A 15,031-nucleotide genomic window follows, 5' to 3' on the forward strand; every position below is an offset into this window, starting at 1 on the left:
GCCCACGGTGTTTCTGCTGCATTTATCCACAAAAGTGATCATCTCCTTTATGGCTCACAAATGGCATCTTACTTCTTCCCAATGTGCTGGGGGCTGGGAATGCTTCGTGGTTGGCTGACCTTGTACCCACTCTGGTGCTTTGGGTTGTTCATTGATCCTCGTCAAAATTTACAAAAGCACAAGACAGATGAGAAGGGGGAAGCACATTCCTCAGCTGGAAGAGTGGCCAAGTAACCACAAACTGCTGGCCCTCCTGGGATTGTGCTGGTCACGGACTTGGCTTCAGCAGCCCAATGACTTGTTCCTCCAGACATCGCCTACGCCTGCAGTCAGTTATTCTTCACTCAGACCACCAGCCCTCTGGGTCCCAGGGAGGCAAAGCATGACGGGAAGTAGGCGGGTACTGGACAGAAATGTAAGGGGCCAAGGTAAGACCAGGAAGGAAGCCACTTCCCCCAGAGTCAGCCCCCTGCTGGATTCTAAGACCCCTCTGCTCTAACAATTATCTTTCTAAACAGCCTCAGTCCAAGCTGTGGAGGCTGGGGTGGACTTTAAAGCAGTAGGAACAGAGCATAAAGCTTTCCATATCTTCCACACAGACATTATGTCTGGTATATGGGTGGGATTACCCCAGGCCAGAGATTGTTGTTTTCTTAAATTGCAAAGTTTATCACACCCTCCATCTAAGGTGCACAAACCCTGGGCCTGAGAAAGGAAAGGGTCACAGTGTCACTACATTACACATTGGTTTAATCCTCAGTTCTACTGGTTCTACTGATCCTTAGTTCTGGAGGTGATCAGAACTGAGGTGGTGAAGCCAGGCTCCACTCTTTACTAATAGGGTAACCCTGGGAAAGTTACTTAACCTCTCCAGGCCTCAGTTTCCTCATCTATAAAGTGAGAACAATAATGGAGCCCATCTCATGGGATCAGAAAGCCCATGGTATGTGCCTGGCTTAAGGCAAGTGTCATACAAACTTTAGCCTCTCCCGCCCCAAAAATATCTTGTCCTCCAAGATTTTAGTCCAGTCCCAGAAAGAAAAAGGAACTCAATAACCATGAGAGTTAGTTCAGCCTTCTCTCAATTATTTATAGAAACAACACATTTCCTGTTTGGGGACCATGTCACCCAAGATATGCCACTTCTAAACTTGGTCTTCAGGAGCATGCAGGACTGGTTTGGATATACAGTGAAAGATGAAAACCAGTTATGATTGGGTCTGCTCATTTCTACTTATTTCTACTCCCTTGACCCAGATAATTAAGAATTAACTGCACACGGTTAATGCTCTTATATAAACACAATGCAAATCTTACCATGTCATTCCCCTGCTTCAAGCTTTTCAAAGATCCCTAAACCCAATTCCCTTCCACGATATCCAAGGACCCCCATGATCTGACCCTCGTTGCCCTTCCCTGCCTCATCACCTGCTAGTCCCTGTCTGGACCTTCATAATCCAGCAATGTTGAACTTCTTTTTTTCTCACTGGTGCCCGGCATCCTCTTCCTTGTCTGGTGCCTTTACCCAGATTGTTCCATCAGCCTGGAAAACTTCCCCTCTCCTCGTCTGCCAAATCTGCTCAGGCATCATGTCCTTCTGGACACCTGTCATGCACCTTCCCCCACCACTTGCCCCACAGCAAGCTGGGTGCATCTACCTCATGCTCCAGTTATAACCTGCACATTGTTTCATCACTCTACACTTACCACTTTGCATTATAAGGATCTCTATTCCTTGTCTCTTGGGCCCTCTAGAGAGTGCGCACCCACTGCCCCGAGATCAAGGAGTGTGTCTGTCTCTTTTGCATGTGTGTGTCTATGTGTCTCATGTGCCCAGCACATAGTAGGTGCTCGTGAAAGGAAACACAGAAAGGAAGGTGAGAGACATGTGCAGTTGGACTGGTCAACAGATAGCAGTAAGTTAGCTAAATAGCACACTGCCCAGGTAATGGGGTCGATGGACTCATAGACACATATTGCCACCCAGCAGTGGCAGGATCCTGGAGAAAGGGCCACTCCACTAGAAATTTATGACGGAGCAAAGGGGAGAGGAAAGAGAGATGAAGGGAGACAAATTTATGACATATAACACTATCTGGGATGGAATGTTCTAGAAAGCAAGCATGAGAGGGAACAAAGACATCAAGCAGAGAATCTTAAAGCTTAAGTATGAAAGGACCCCATAGGCCAAATATCGCATCTTAAAATAAACCTATCCACTCAGGGCTAAAGCAAGAAGAGGGGCTAAGTATTGTGAAGCAGAGAAGTCCCTACAACCACAGTCTTTCCTGACACAGCTCCTGGGCAGAGCTTAGCCAACTGCACATTCCACAGTAGAAACGTCAAATTGGATATCCATCAGTTGCTCCAAAGAAACACAGAGATACAGAAATCTGACCCAAGTACTGGCAGTATCTAACTTGAATCTGGCTTCTTTTTATCTTTATTATTGGTCTCACTCAGGGCATACAGACCACATTCACAGTTGTTTGAAAACCACAGCAGGTTAAGTACCAAGACTCCAGAGTTAGGGCCAACGAGATATGATATGGTGAGTGAGCCAAGGAGTGACCAACCAAAAGCCATAGCACATGGAAAACCAGCACAGCCCTGGTCCTGACATTCTGCACACACCTTCAGGGAATTTCCATCCATAGGAGCCCAGACCACAGGTGAAAGGACCAAGGACAAGTACAATGCGTTACTAGCATGAACGTCATTTGTGAAAACTATGTCCCAGACGTGCATACAGAAAAAGCCAGCTTTCTCATTGCCCAGCTCCTGCCTGGACCTGTATCCCTAAGCTCTCCCCACACTAAATTCATACCTACCCATCAGACATCCTTTACTCCTCCAACCTTCTTCCTCCCACCTGTTCATCTAGTCTCCAGAGCTCAGGTTAATGGAAATTGTAGATATATAACCTTTTTGATATTTCAGATTATCACTTAATAACACTTAATAGATAGTCACTCTCCTCTTGCCCCTCCCTTTTGATATAAATTTCCCTCTTCCACTTAGGTTGGGCTTCACCATATGACTTGTTTGGGCAGTGGAATGTGAGTAAATGTGAGTGTGTGGTTTGGCTTCTGTCATTCTCCATGAGAACACATCTAAGTGGCTCCTGACCCAAAGAGAATGTGGAACAATACCTGGACCCCTTCTGAAGCCTGGGTAAGTCCAGATTACCCACAGCCTGAAACAAAGTTGCCCCTGCCCACCCAGAGACCAAAGAGTGAGAATAAACGCTTGGCTTTTTTAAGTCTGTAGTTCTAGGATGCTTTGTTATGCAACATTCCTGTAGCTATAGCTAACCCATACACTCTTAGAAAAGCTCAACTTGATTGCTAGCTTGCTCTTTCTCTATTTTCCTGTGTAACACAGTGATGGCTCCTTCCCAAATGCAGTCAGCACAGGATGGGCTCTGAATATCCCCAACAGCCTGTTGGTGGCTCTCACACCACAATATATCCAAAATGCACAGTGCCTGGTACCTCCCAGAGATGAGATGGCTAGTGGTTTGGCTGCCTCTGCCTGACTTCCCACCATCAGCAGGATTTCCACTCCAGTCCTTGTTGGAAGCTGTGTGTGCCATACCACCCTCCTCCGCCTCCCTCTGCCCAGGCAGCACACAGAGTGAAGCGGTCAGCAGGAGAGGGGCTCAGCCTGAGCTGCTGGCAGCAACTCTTCCCATGTCCTCTCGGGCAGAAGACAGATGCTGCGTCTGTGCATATGGGCAGTGGTAATGAGAATTCCCTGTGGCTTCATGCAAGGGAATCAGGCAGTGCAGGCAAAGCAGGCCAAACTTCCCTTCTTGTTCCAGAAATGACAGTGAAACAAATGGCAGGAAACTCTTTGTGCTGACCAACACAGGAAGGATTGCCAGGGCACAGCTCTGGAAGTGGGAAGAAAGTGAGAGGAAAGATAAAGGAAGCAAGAGACAAAGACAGTGGGAGCGCAACTATAACTTTAGTGTGAATCACTCTGTATTACATCATTGGCCTTCACAGTTCCATCCCTCAAACCTTACCACATCCCGTTCCAGAAAGGCTTAAAACTTATGAATATTTGCTATCCAGAAAACATGGTTGGTGACATTCCACAAGCATTCTGGATAGCCAAGGTGCCAGATAGGTGGAAAAAAATGAGCCAGTTTGAATCAGCCCAAGGCCACAGTACAACTTGGGGTAGTTCTTAGTTGCAAATGGGCCTGGGCCTGTGCCACAGGCAGAATGAAAAAGAGCATCTGAATGCCCTCCCCAAGGTTATGCTATGCCCAGAAGGGATTCTGGGAGGTGTGCAGTGCATACATGCTACACATATGTGCTGAGATTCTAGTAGATTCGCCCCCATAACCTCCAACCCTCAATACCCTTACAACAGATCCATCTGAGCTTGCAACTAACCCCTATCCACCTCAGCTGGTCCTGGCATTCTGCACATACCTCCAGGGAATTTACATCCATAGGAGCCTGGACCACAGGTAGAAGGACCAAGGAGAAGTACAATGAGTTATTAGCATGACCGTCATCTGACCATCTGTATTTAGACTGGCATTTGGACTCAGAATTTAAATGAAAAATAGTTCCTGAACAACAACACATTTTAAATTTTAACTTTATTTTTAAAAAGACTGTGTGAAGGCCACTAACCATGACTACAAATGCTCCTCCCCCTTCCTCCTTTGTTCCATAAATGTTGAGTCACAGAACAACTTCAGGAAGTCAAGCAGCCAGAGAAGGGCTTCTGCAACCTGCTTGACAACATAAGAAGAAAAAAGGAAGGGAAGGAATCACACATTAAAGACATAGTTTTGAGGAAAAATCAGTCAGTATTTTCATAAGGAAATTATTAGTCCAAGTCTGAAAGAGATACACTGATGTATTCAACGTATCCACAGGACAGGAGGCTGGTCCCCGGACCACTGGGGAATACTCACTGGATGCCAAGGAACCATAGTTAGCCCTCTGAGAACCAGATGCCAGGGAGGAGAGCCGAGAACACCTTCCATACAAGCTTGGTGGCCAAGTCACACCAGCCTTACTCAGGTTACTCAAATGCAAATGCAAATGGTAAGAATTGCAGCAAGAAACAGAATCATTCTGAATTCAATAAGACTCTATATAAATTTTAGCTACAATGTGTATGTCATTCCGTGATTCTGCAAAGTGTCTGCTAAGAACAGAAGAAAGCAAAGTCCCTACGGTAAAACAACAGGAAAGACATTGAATCTCTGTAATATAATTTTTTAAAACAATACTGAGCACTTGGTGATTCACGCTTTCTCAAAGTTGTATCATTTAGTCCTCACAAAGATTCTATGCAACAGACATTATAATCCCCAATTTACAGGTAAGAAAATTGAGGCTCTGAAAGATTAAGTGACTTGATTGGTCCCCTGGACTTGTGACCTTTTATTCCCTTGCACTACATTCCACAGCTTGGGTCTATGTGAGTGTAATGAGGGACTTTTCCTGTGCCTATTAATTTAGAGACAGAATCTGTGCCAGTGCAACCACTCAGTCTCTGCCTCAGAAGACGCTTGAGAAGTCATGTGTCATCTGGAGGGGTGATCCGCTCATCTTGAAAGCACATCCCAAGTTAGCCAATGGGACCTGACACAACCCTGGATTATTGGTCCTTCTCCCTCTGTTTTGATGACCTGAATATTATTATAGATGATGGTAACAAAGGCTCATGGGTGTCTCGTATTCTATCTCCAGTCCCCTTTGGAAAGAAGAGATGCTTATGGAAAACCTCCCTTTCCGTCCTGAGTCAAGACATTCCTTGGGTGATTGGAGGGGAGCCCCCTCCCCGCCCTGCCGCCATTTGGAAGTGATTACCACCGAGATACCCTGACAGAGTGAATGATGCCGAGGGCTCGCTCCTGGATGCTGAGCGAAGAGCTTGCTGCACGCTCCCCACCCCCAGCCCTTGGCACACGCTGCTACGGAGAGCTTGGAATCCCACTTGGATGCTGATTTCCAAGGCTTGCTTTCCATTTTCTGATACATGGGATCAACTTTAATAACAAAAACCTGGCAGGGAAGGCACCTCTGCCTAGCAAGAGCCCCCAGTGGCAAAACTGAGGAAGTCCTGGTGGGGGGCTGGAGGGCAAACTGTCAGCTCATTTGTTACCCTCCGCCAGAGATGCAAGGGCACCCTGTGACCTTCCCCTAGGCCTTCTGCCTCAAAGCCAACAACAGCAGCAACTGTCTACATAGTGGCTTCTTCTTCTTTTCCTTGAGGAAGCCCCTCCCACCATCTCCAGCCAAGATCCACCCAATCCTTCCTGTAGGTTCAGCTTGTGCTATAGATTGTTGGGGTAATTTGTACTCCCCACATGGCTCTCAGCAGCCTCTCCAAAAAGGAATGCAGAAACCACTGGGACCAGACATTGCTGGATGCTCAAGAAGACCAGTGAACCACCCACCTTCCCCATGACCTTTGTGTCTGGAACTGAAAGCTTGTTGGTAAGCTGGTCTTGGCAAGCCAAATCACAGCATTGCAACCTCTACTACAGTCACCACATTGTAAGGTGCCAGAGAGAGGATGTAGTCCATCCCATGGCCTTCACGAGAAAAAATAAAAATGAGAAAAATGCTCATCCACTTACCCTGAACAGTCATGTCCTCAAAGCTGTCTCATTAGATATTCACAACCATCTTACGGCACAAATATTCTCCTCATTTTACAGATGAACAAAAGCCTCAGCTTTGTTGTCCCATGCCCTCCTGCCAATAAGTGGCAGTCACAATTTGAATCCCAGTATTATAACTAAAGGGCATAGCTCTCTGCTTCATTTCACAGAGTTTCAGGCTCTCTGAATTCTTGTCCACCACAGTGGCTTGATAGTTTCATAAAGGTAGGGACATTTGACATCCCAACAAAATTCTTCCCAGCTCTATGCAGTATGAATTTGAATTCTTCATTACTGATGAGTGACAATGATACTTCCTCTCTAACCCAGATTTGGTCTCTTTCCACCTTCCTAACTTTCTGTACCTTCCCTCCAAACTCTTACCAGGCAGGAAGATTTGACAGGCTTCCAATGATGAAATAAATGAACAGGGTAAGGTGATAAAAAAGCACCTTCTTTGCCTGTTTTGTGTTCTTAATAGAAACTCATCAGGAATAGTATTACAAACTCAAAGCTGCCACTATCAAAAGCCACAGGTCACTGAAGATAGAACAGTAAGTAAAAGTGAGTTATCATGCATAGCTAGCCATCATTATACCCCCTGACAAAACTAGAAGCCAAGCCAATCTGGCTGTCTGTGCAGTATGAGCAACCAACAGAAGGCTCATGCATCCAGTGGGGTGGAGATGCAGATGTTGCCCAGGCACTGTTATTCTCCCCATTTCCTTCTCCACACTCCTGTATTTTGGGCATTGCTTCATGTTAGTGAATGATCCTAGTTTATTTGAGTTGTGGGCACTGAGGGCTGCTGGAAAGTAATTACCACTGAAATGTCGAACCACAAGTGAGGAGAGCTCAACTCTGCTTTTATCTGCATTGCTCAGGCATTTGCAATACAGAAAGAATGCAATGCGGACAAAGATTTGAGAAAGTATATTGTATTTGATTATGATTCCCCTAAAAATCTTGGATACATGTGATCATCCACAGGACAATGAAAGAACTTTATATACAAAAGTTACCATTATGACAATATTTCCCATAATGTCCCCCAGATCTGAGAGTCTATTTCTATTTTGACTTTCTCACTTCTTTTAGTTCTAACATTCAAGAAGTTTAAGACTTATCTGGAATCTCATCCACAGATGTAATGGAATCCCAAGAACTAAGTATTTCAATCAACAGGATTTACATTTTTTCTTCTGCCAGGGCCCCTTGCTCTTCCCTAGAAATGCCTGACTGGAATTGGAGTGGTCAGAATAAACTGCAGTATTCATCAGAGATTTTCAAAATGATGGGCCCAAAGGGTTGAAGTGATAAATACTTTATTGGAAGTTCCTAATTATATGAAAAATGATCTCCCATCTATAAAAAGAATCTCAGGCCCAGTCATCCTCAGACCACATTCCCAGCTTCATGTGGGTTTGTGTGACAAGAAGCCTCCTCTCAACTGGATTCTGAAATCATCAGAAGTTCCCAAGCCCATTCTATCTCCACTGAAGGGATAACACAACAGGAGCAGCCTGCCCCTCAGAACCGCAGGCTGTCAACTGTGGAGGCCCAGCCCACTGGCTGGCTCTTAACACCCTCATGCCCCTGAAGCTACTGCATGGACATGCCTGAAGATAGGCATACCACACCAAGGGCCACACACTCCAAACTTTGAAGACCAACAGCCTCTTTCCCAGAATTGTCATCAAAGGTTAAGGGATGCCACCCTGAGTTGGGCAAGCTCTAAACTGTAGACCCAGCTTTGAGAGACAAAGGCCTGGGTTTGCTTGCCCCAAAGGCTCCTGGAAAAGCAAACTCTTCAGGCTTCCCCTGCACAAAGGCATTCAAGATCTTTGAAGGATGATGGGGCCAATTTTTACCATAAGGCCCAATTCCCTCAGAGCATTTCAGAGGGCACTGGTGTGTGATGTGCCCTTCATGATGGCTGAGAGCTCCTCAAAAGCCTTCAGTCTTAACTCGCAGCTTTGCAATGACCCAAAACAGAACTCCTTGTGCCACCATGGCCATTCTAGCAGATGGTCCTGAGCTACCCACTCTGCCTCTAGAGGAGCAAGAGGCAACCATGTACTGTTATATCCTCATATTCTTTATTCAACTCTGACAAATGATAATTGCTTCTTCTTTTAATGGTTTGGATATTTTCCTTTGTTTTCAAATGCCTGGACTCTATTTTAGCAGTTCTAAAAAAGTACTGGAATTTCTCCCTTATTATTATTCTAATGGGTTTTGAGGTTGAAAACCAGGGCCATGAGGACAAGGAAGAGTTATTGCTGTATATTAGATTAGTAAAAGAGCAGTATGGTATGATAGGCACAGTACAGCTGGGAAATCAGGAGCTTATGAGCTCTAAGTCCAGCTCTGGCCCTATTTGCTGTTGCTCTGAGAAAATTTCATTGTGCTGCTACTTTTAGTTTTTTTCATACATAAAACAAGTATGCTTATCCAAATTAAAGACATCTATTTACAAATTATTTGACTCTTTTCCCACCAAGAACTGGGACCATTTCACCCACCATGAGTCTAGATGGGCTCTATGACAGTGGAAGTCACACTGTGCCAGTTTCCCAGCCCAGGTTTTAAAAGACTGGTAAGTTCCACTTCCTGTCTCTCGGATCATTCATGCTTGGAATCCAGCCTCTATGCTGTAAGGAAGCCCAGGCAACTCTATGTAGAGGCTCAAATGGAAAGGAAATAAGATCCCCAAGCCAACATCCCCAGCCAAGCTCCCAGGCAAGAGCCAGGACCAACTTAACGGCCACATGTGTGAGCCATCCTGGAAACAGATCTTCCATCCCCAGCTGGTCCACCCACAGCAGACACCGTACCAAACAGCAACAAACCATCCTTGCTGAGCCCTACCCTACTGCAGATTAATTAGCAAAGTAAATGGTGGTTGTTATTTCCAGTTGCTAACTTTTGGCTTGGTTTGTTATGTGCCAATGAATGATAGGGATTTATATTTGGACTTCGATGGAAGAAAATGGAACGGAACCAAATATAAAGGAATTATCCTTTCCAATTATACCTCTCTAGCTCACACAAAGAGACTGAATATCAGAGGGAAAAAAAAGTCCTCTGAAGAAGTAGCATTCTTGTCTAATGGCCTTATATCCTCATCATTGACTGAGGGTTAGTCATGCTCAACTTATGCCAATCAGAAACAATCTAGAGTCCACAGGTAAGTTCATCCCAGCAGGATCAGCATAATTTATGGGACCCAGTGTCAAAGTGAAAATGCAGGGTTCCATGTTGAAAAACTAAGAATTACATATAAAAGTATAAATAATTTCAAGAGGGAACAGCAGATGATTAAACCAAAAGCTGCCCTTCATCCCAGCTTAACGGCCTAGCTGATCTGATCCATATCATAGAAACACCTATCCTAAACCCTAGACACCCATCTCCTCCACTCCTTACCTGATATTTCATTTAGAAGAAGCATTCTGCTATTTCATTTAGAACAAGGCAAAATCTGCCTTATGTCATGAACCGTTCTTTAAAATGATCAACCAACTTCTTCATATGTAGTCACACATACCTTCTTTTTTTTTTTTTTTTTTTTTTGTTGTTGTTGTTGTTGTTATTGGGGTCAGGGTTGGGTAATAGAGAAGAGTTTTTTAAAGGTGTGGGCAGGGCTTAAGGAAAGCAACAAAAAATGGTATGGAATCCCAGGCTGGAAACTTCAGGGAGCTATTGCCAGCCCTAGGCCTGAAGGGAGCAGTTACCAGAACCCACGAACAAGCTGGGGGAATAAATTCCCAGCTCATTTCCCTTCTGCCTTCAGCTCTTCTGCCAGGGCCTCTTGCTGGTCAAACCAAGAGAAGCCAGAGGACAGATGAGTTCACTGAAGCAGGCATGCAAGCCAGTCTCATAGGAGTATACATGAAAGCTAAGGTATTTTTAAGAAAACTGGAAAAGCCCTCTTCAGAAAATCTCAACATTTTCTCACTTACCCCTGCAGATAACAACAACAAAAAAAAAACAGCATCGCAGGAGGAACCCCTTGGCTGACATTTCCCAAACTGCTTTCAGAAATCATGGCTGAGCTAGGTAGCTGAGGTAATGAAGGCACTGAGTGGTTATGCTAGAGATGGCAGGGGCAGCCCTCACCCCACAGCAATGGCAAGGAGTGTTAACAACAAACAGAGAGAGGCAACCAAGCCAGCTCCCTAAGCAAATATCTCCACAAGCTCACACCTCCTTGAGAAATAACTGCCGTCTCAGTCATTTTTACGGAACATGCCTGAGGGTGGCAGCAGGTGGGGGGGGAGGGGAGTAGCCTGAGGACAGTCACCACATGTGCAACATCTGAGCTCCAGAACAAAGCAGAGAGCATGGCAAAGGGGCCTAAGAACATCCCCCTACCCTCCTGGAACCAACTTCTATGAATGCAGCATCCCAGATGCTTCAAAAAGGGCTCAAGCAACTTCGCTTTTACATTTGCATCTTAAGTGCAGGGTGCCCCCAGGTCAGTGGTAGCATTTTCGCAAGTCACCCTTTTCTGCCTTTAAGATCTGACAGGAAACAGGGTGCAGTAGCTCTAATGTGAGATCAGTCCCCTTTCTAGCTGGTCCCCCATCTTATTGACCTTTTTCCTTCTTTAGGTCTTAGCTTTTTCTTTCTTCATTTGTTTCTTCTAGTTTTTTCTCTACCTTTTCAAAACTGTAATTTCTTCCAATATCTTTTTATTTTTTTATTAACTCTCATTCTGTATATCCCATCTCTTTTCTCTTTTTTTAGTCTCTCAGGGCTTGAACCAAGAGAGGACACAGATGTTCATGGTCTCCACACCCACAAGATTTCTAGGGTCCAGCATCTTCTCCCTTTAAGCAAAACTGGCAGTTTCTGTTTTCTACAGTAGCCAGCATGTTGTCTTTACTCATACTAAGCACCCAATAATTGTTAGAATTATCTGAGTAATGAGGGCATAACTATAGTGGTGGATGGATTCCACTTGGCATCAGTTGGAGCACAGCAATCACAGGCAGCCCCACTTCATCCCAGGCAGAAGCCCTGAACACCAACACCCCAGAGGCTCCTGCTAGACTGGTGACCTAGTTCCTTCTCCTGCTTCCCAGCCCCTAGGTTAGGTTACTGATCAGATACCTACACAAGACAGGACAGTCTGGAGTTGCACTGTTTGTCTCTCTTGACATGTTCGGCAAGGCACGTCTTATCAATTAATTCTCTTATTAGGGCTGTTCTCTATCTTCATCTTTCCCTTTCATTCTGTTCTCTACCCCTCCCTGTTTAGTAAAAGTCTCTAGTAAGTCACAACTTTTATGTTTATGAAGGGGATGTCCCCACAAACCATATCTACAACTCCTCTCTGGGCACTCCCTCCTTTGGGTTGATTCCAGCCACCTTCCTAAACTCCCCTCTCCCAACATCCACACTAACCAAAGAATATTCAGGAAAAGCCCTACTTCCTTTCATCTCTACCCATTCCAACCTTGGTTTAAAGCCCCCCAGGCCCAGGACATCAGCAGAGGAACTTCAGAAATCTTAACTATAGCTTTGTACTTTGAATACTGGCTTTGAAGTATGTGCTAACAGCTGTAATTGGCATTATGGAAGAAGGTTAGAATAAATTACTTGTAGCTAAGGAGCCAGCAAAGTGGAAATTATCCAAGTCATCTTGTATTTGGTCCTTAATCCAACACTGTAAAACTAAATCCTTGTCACCCTGACTCCTTGTTAGGCTGAAGTACAACACAGCGTTCCACAATCCCACACTGTGTCTGACAGCCTTGAGATCTGGCACCCTCTACCCCCCGGAAAAACCTCAAAACCATCAAGGAGGCACCATGCGGTTTCAGAGAGTCCCATCCACTCCTGACACACGTGATGCACCAAATACCTCTGCCTCTCTCCTAGAACCTTGACTTCAGCAGCTAAGAGTTGATCCTCACAAGGGTGCTGCCTGGAAAAACATTCAAGGAGCACCTCTCTCAGCAGTATTGATTTTAAATCAGGCGTTCTGAAAATTGGAAATCTTAAACACCCAAAGGGCTTCTCTCTGGTAGTATTTCAGATCCTGTCATGGGAGGTAGATGTGCACTGGTCAAGTAAGGACCTACTGGACATCTCTCATAATACAGTGCCAGAGTCAAGGTCAGGCGATGGGTGCATACACACCCCCTCACCCACAGTATGTCCATGGGACATGGTGTGAAGGGGACATTTTATTTTTTGACAGAAGGAGGAAGGTTTTTCTTTCTTGGTTGGGTAGCTGCCTTGGTGACATTCTGTCTTGTGTATGTGCAGTGTTTGCATGTGTATGTTGCGTGAGACAGAGCGCACACAGGCATGAAGGAGAGACAGGCGGACACTGGGCAGCATCTGTCCCCTTCCCAGCCCCATGAGCACATGCTGAGACCTTACCACGGGGAGATGGGGAGGGCAGAGTGGAGAGGCCTGGGAGCGCAGCGTTGCTGCTTCAAGGCCCACGGACACAGCATAACGCCCAGCTGCCTATGGAATCAGTACCACGGTCACTTTGAGGGCTGGAGGTCCTGGGAGCACTGATACCACCTGCCTCTTGGTCCCTACACTAGCAACTTCATGGTGGGCACCCTTGGCAGTAGGGCCTATGACTCCCTCAAGCTGTTTCACCGGCAGAGAATACCGCAGGGAGGTGCTGGGCAGGAAAAACTGGGGCTTCCAGGCTGGTACAGGGACACACACACAAGTACTTGGTGGGGGAGATGGCTGGAGCCAGAGAAGAAATCTTTAAGGTTAACATGCCCTCATTTTCGTCCACATGCAGGCAGTTTCTTAGGGGCATCTGAATTACACACAGGAGGCTGGCCATGGAGGCGGATGTACTTGTACTTTTACAGCACAAGAGAAAAATGGCAAATGAGGAGGAGTTGGAGAGAAGCCCAGCAGCCCTGTTGCGGCAACACCTCCCCACCTGGATCCCACAGGGCACTCGGACCCGGGCAAAGCTGCCTCCCTAAACAGGATGGAGGCTTCCCTTCCTTTTGAGACATGTACATTTCTGATCAGGATCTGGTTCAGTGAGAATGAGTTTAGAAAACCTAGAAGGAAAAAGAAAACACTCCAAAAAAAAAATAGCCTGATAGGATTATTTACAGAATTGATACTTGTAAATGGCTTGAGAAGAAAGTGAACTCTCCTTCATATGTTTCTGAACCCCCTCCATCATCACCACAATATCCAGCATGTGCATCATACACAGTGAGCCCTCAGCCCATGTTCATTACTCTGCTTATTTGAGGGGTGCTCTGAATTCGTGGAACCCACTCAGAACAAGGAGAGTAGAGAGGTGAAACTCCAATAGTTCCAAGTCTAGCTTATTTTTAATCCCATAGAAATGCAACTATCCATAGATACAATTAATACACATGCTCCAATGATTCCAACTGCGGGATACATGGGAAATACCTGAATATTTTTACAGGGAAAGTTATAAAGGAGGCAGCAGGATGAATAAATTGCACTCTGGATTTACCCTTCTCTTTGTATTAGTTAGGATCTTGGACTTCAGAATAAGGCGAAATTGAAATGTACATATTAATACAAAATAACTACAGTATTAAAAAGTAGAGGCACAGAGCATACATGCACACCAAGCATTTCAGATGTGTCAGCCCAGGCTCTCACCACAAGGGGAAAAAATAAAGCCATTCTGGGAACCACTGGGACACGGGTCCAGCCCCTAAATGTGAAGCCTAATAATAGAAGAGGACAAAATCCTTCTGAGTGGGGCTCCAGGCCCAGAAGATTTCTGCAAACTATTATCTAATTTGATTTCCCTCATTGCATTACAGGGGGATTTAAAACACATCACCTCCAGTTGAAATGGGTTCTGGTAAATTTCTTGAGAGCTCTCGCGGATCTCACGTCATCCTCTGGGTTCAGGGTCAACGCTACATTAATGACCCACCATTTATCCACTGCGTAATTCATTCCCTGGCAACCTATTTTATTTATGCTGTATAAATTCAGGAAGCAATTAATAGTTGCCACAAAAGCAACATGATTCAGAGTGTTTTTCTAAACAAAACTTCAGAGCACGGCACTTCTCATGCCCCAAGGCAGGGAAGGAAAGCAAAGCTGACTGAAGAATAGCACTGAATCACTTCGCTACACATTCTATCTTCCTTCTGCCCCTGGTTGGAGAGAGGCTGAGGCAACTTTCTGACTTTTTCTCTTAGCACTTTCTTTTCCCCTTTTATAAAGAAATAATTCCTGTTGCTGACAGCTGTCCATGTTACCTTTTTTGGTATCCTGTTTACCTTACAGTTCTATTCAGGCAAAAGTAATTTAATAATAACACCATAAAAATCATGAGGAAAGAGCAGTTTACTAATTAACCAAAAACAAATTATCCTAATGCAAAAAAGAAATGAA

The 15,031-nt window shown here is 45.1% G+C and overlaps 1 protein-coding gene across 3 annotated transcripts in view; it reads right to left on the bottom strand.

Annotated features, from left to right (window-relative positions):
* LOC105492957 (LIM homeobox transcription factor 1 alpha) overlaps positions 1-15,031 on the bottom strand; it is a 155,380-nt gene that overhangs the window by 101,282 nt on the left and 39,067 nt on the right. The gene's annotated exons all lie outside the window — the stretch shown is intronic.

The sequence above is a fragment of the Macaca nemestrina genome, chromosome 1 (assembly GCF_043159975.1).
Source record: "Macaca nemestrina isolate mMacNem1 chromosome 1, mMacNem.hap1, whole genome shotgun sequence".
Taxonomy (NCBI): domain Eukaryota; kingdom Metazoa; phylum Chordata; class Mammalia; order Primates; family Cercopithecidae; genus Macaca; species Macaca nemestrina.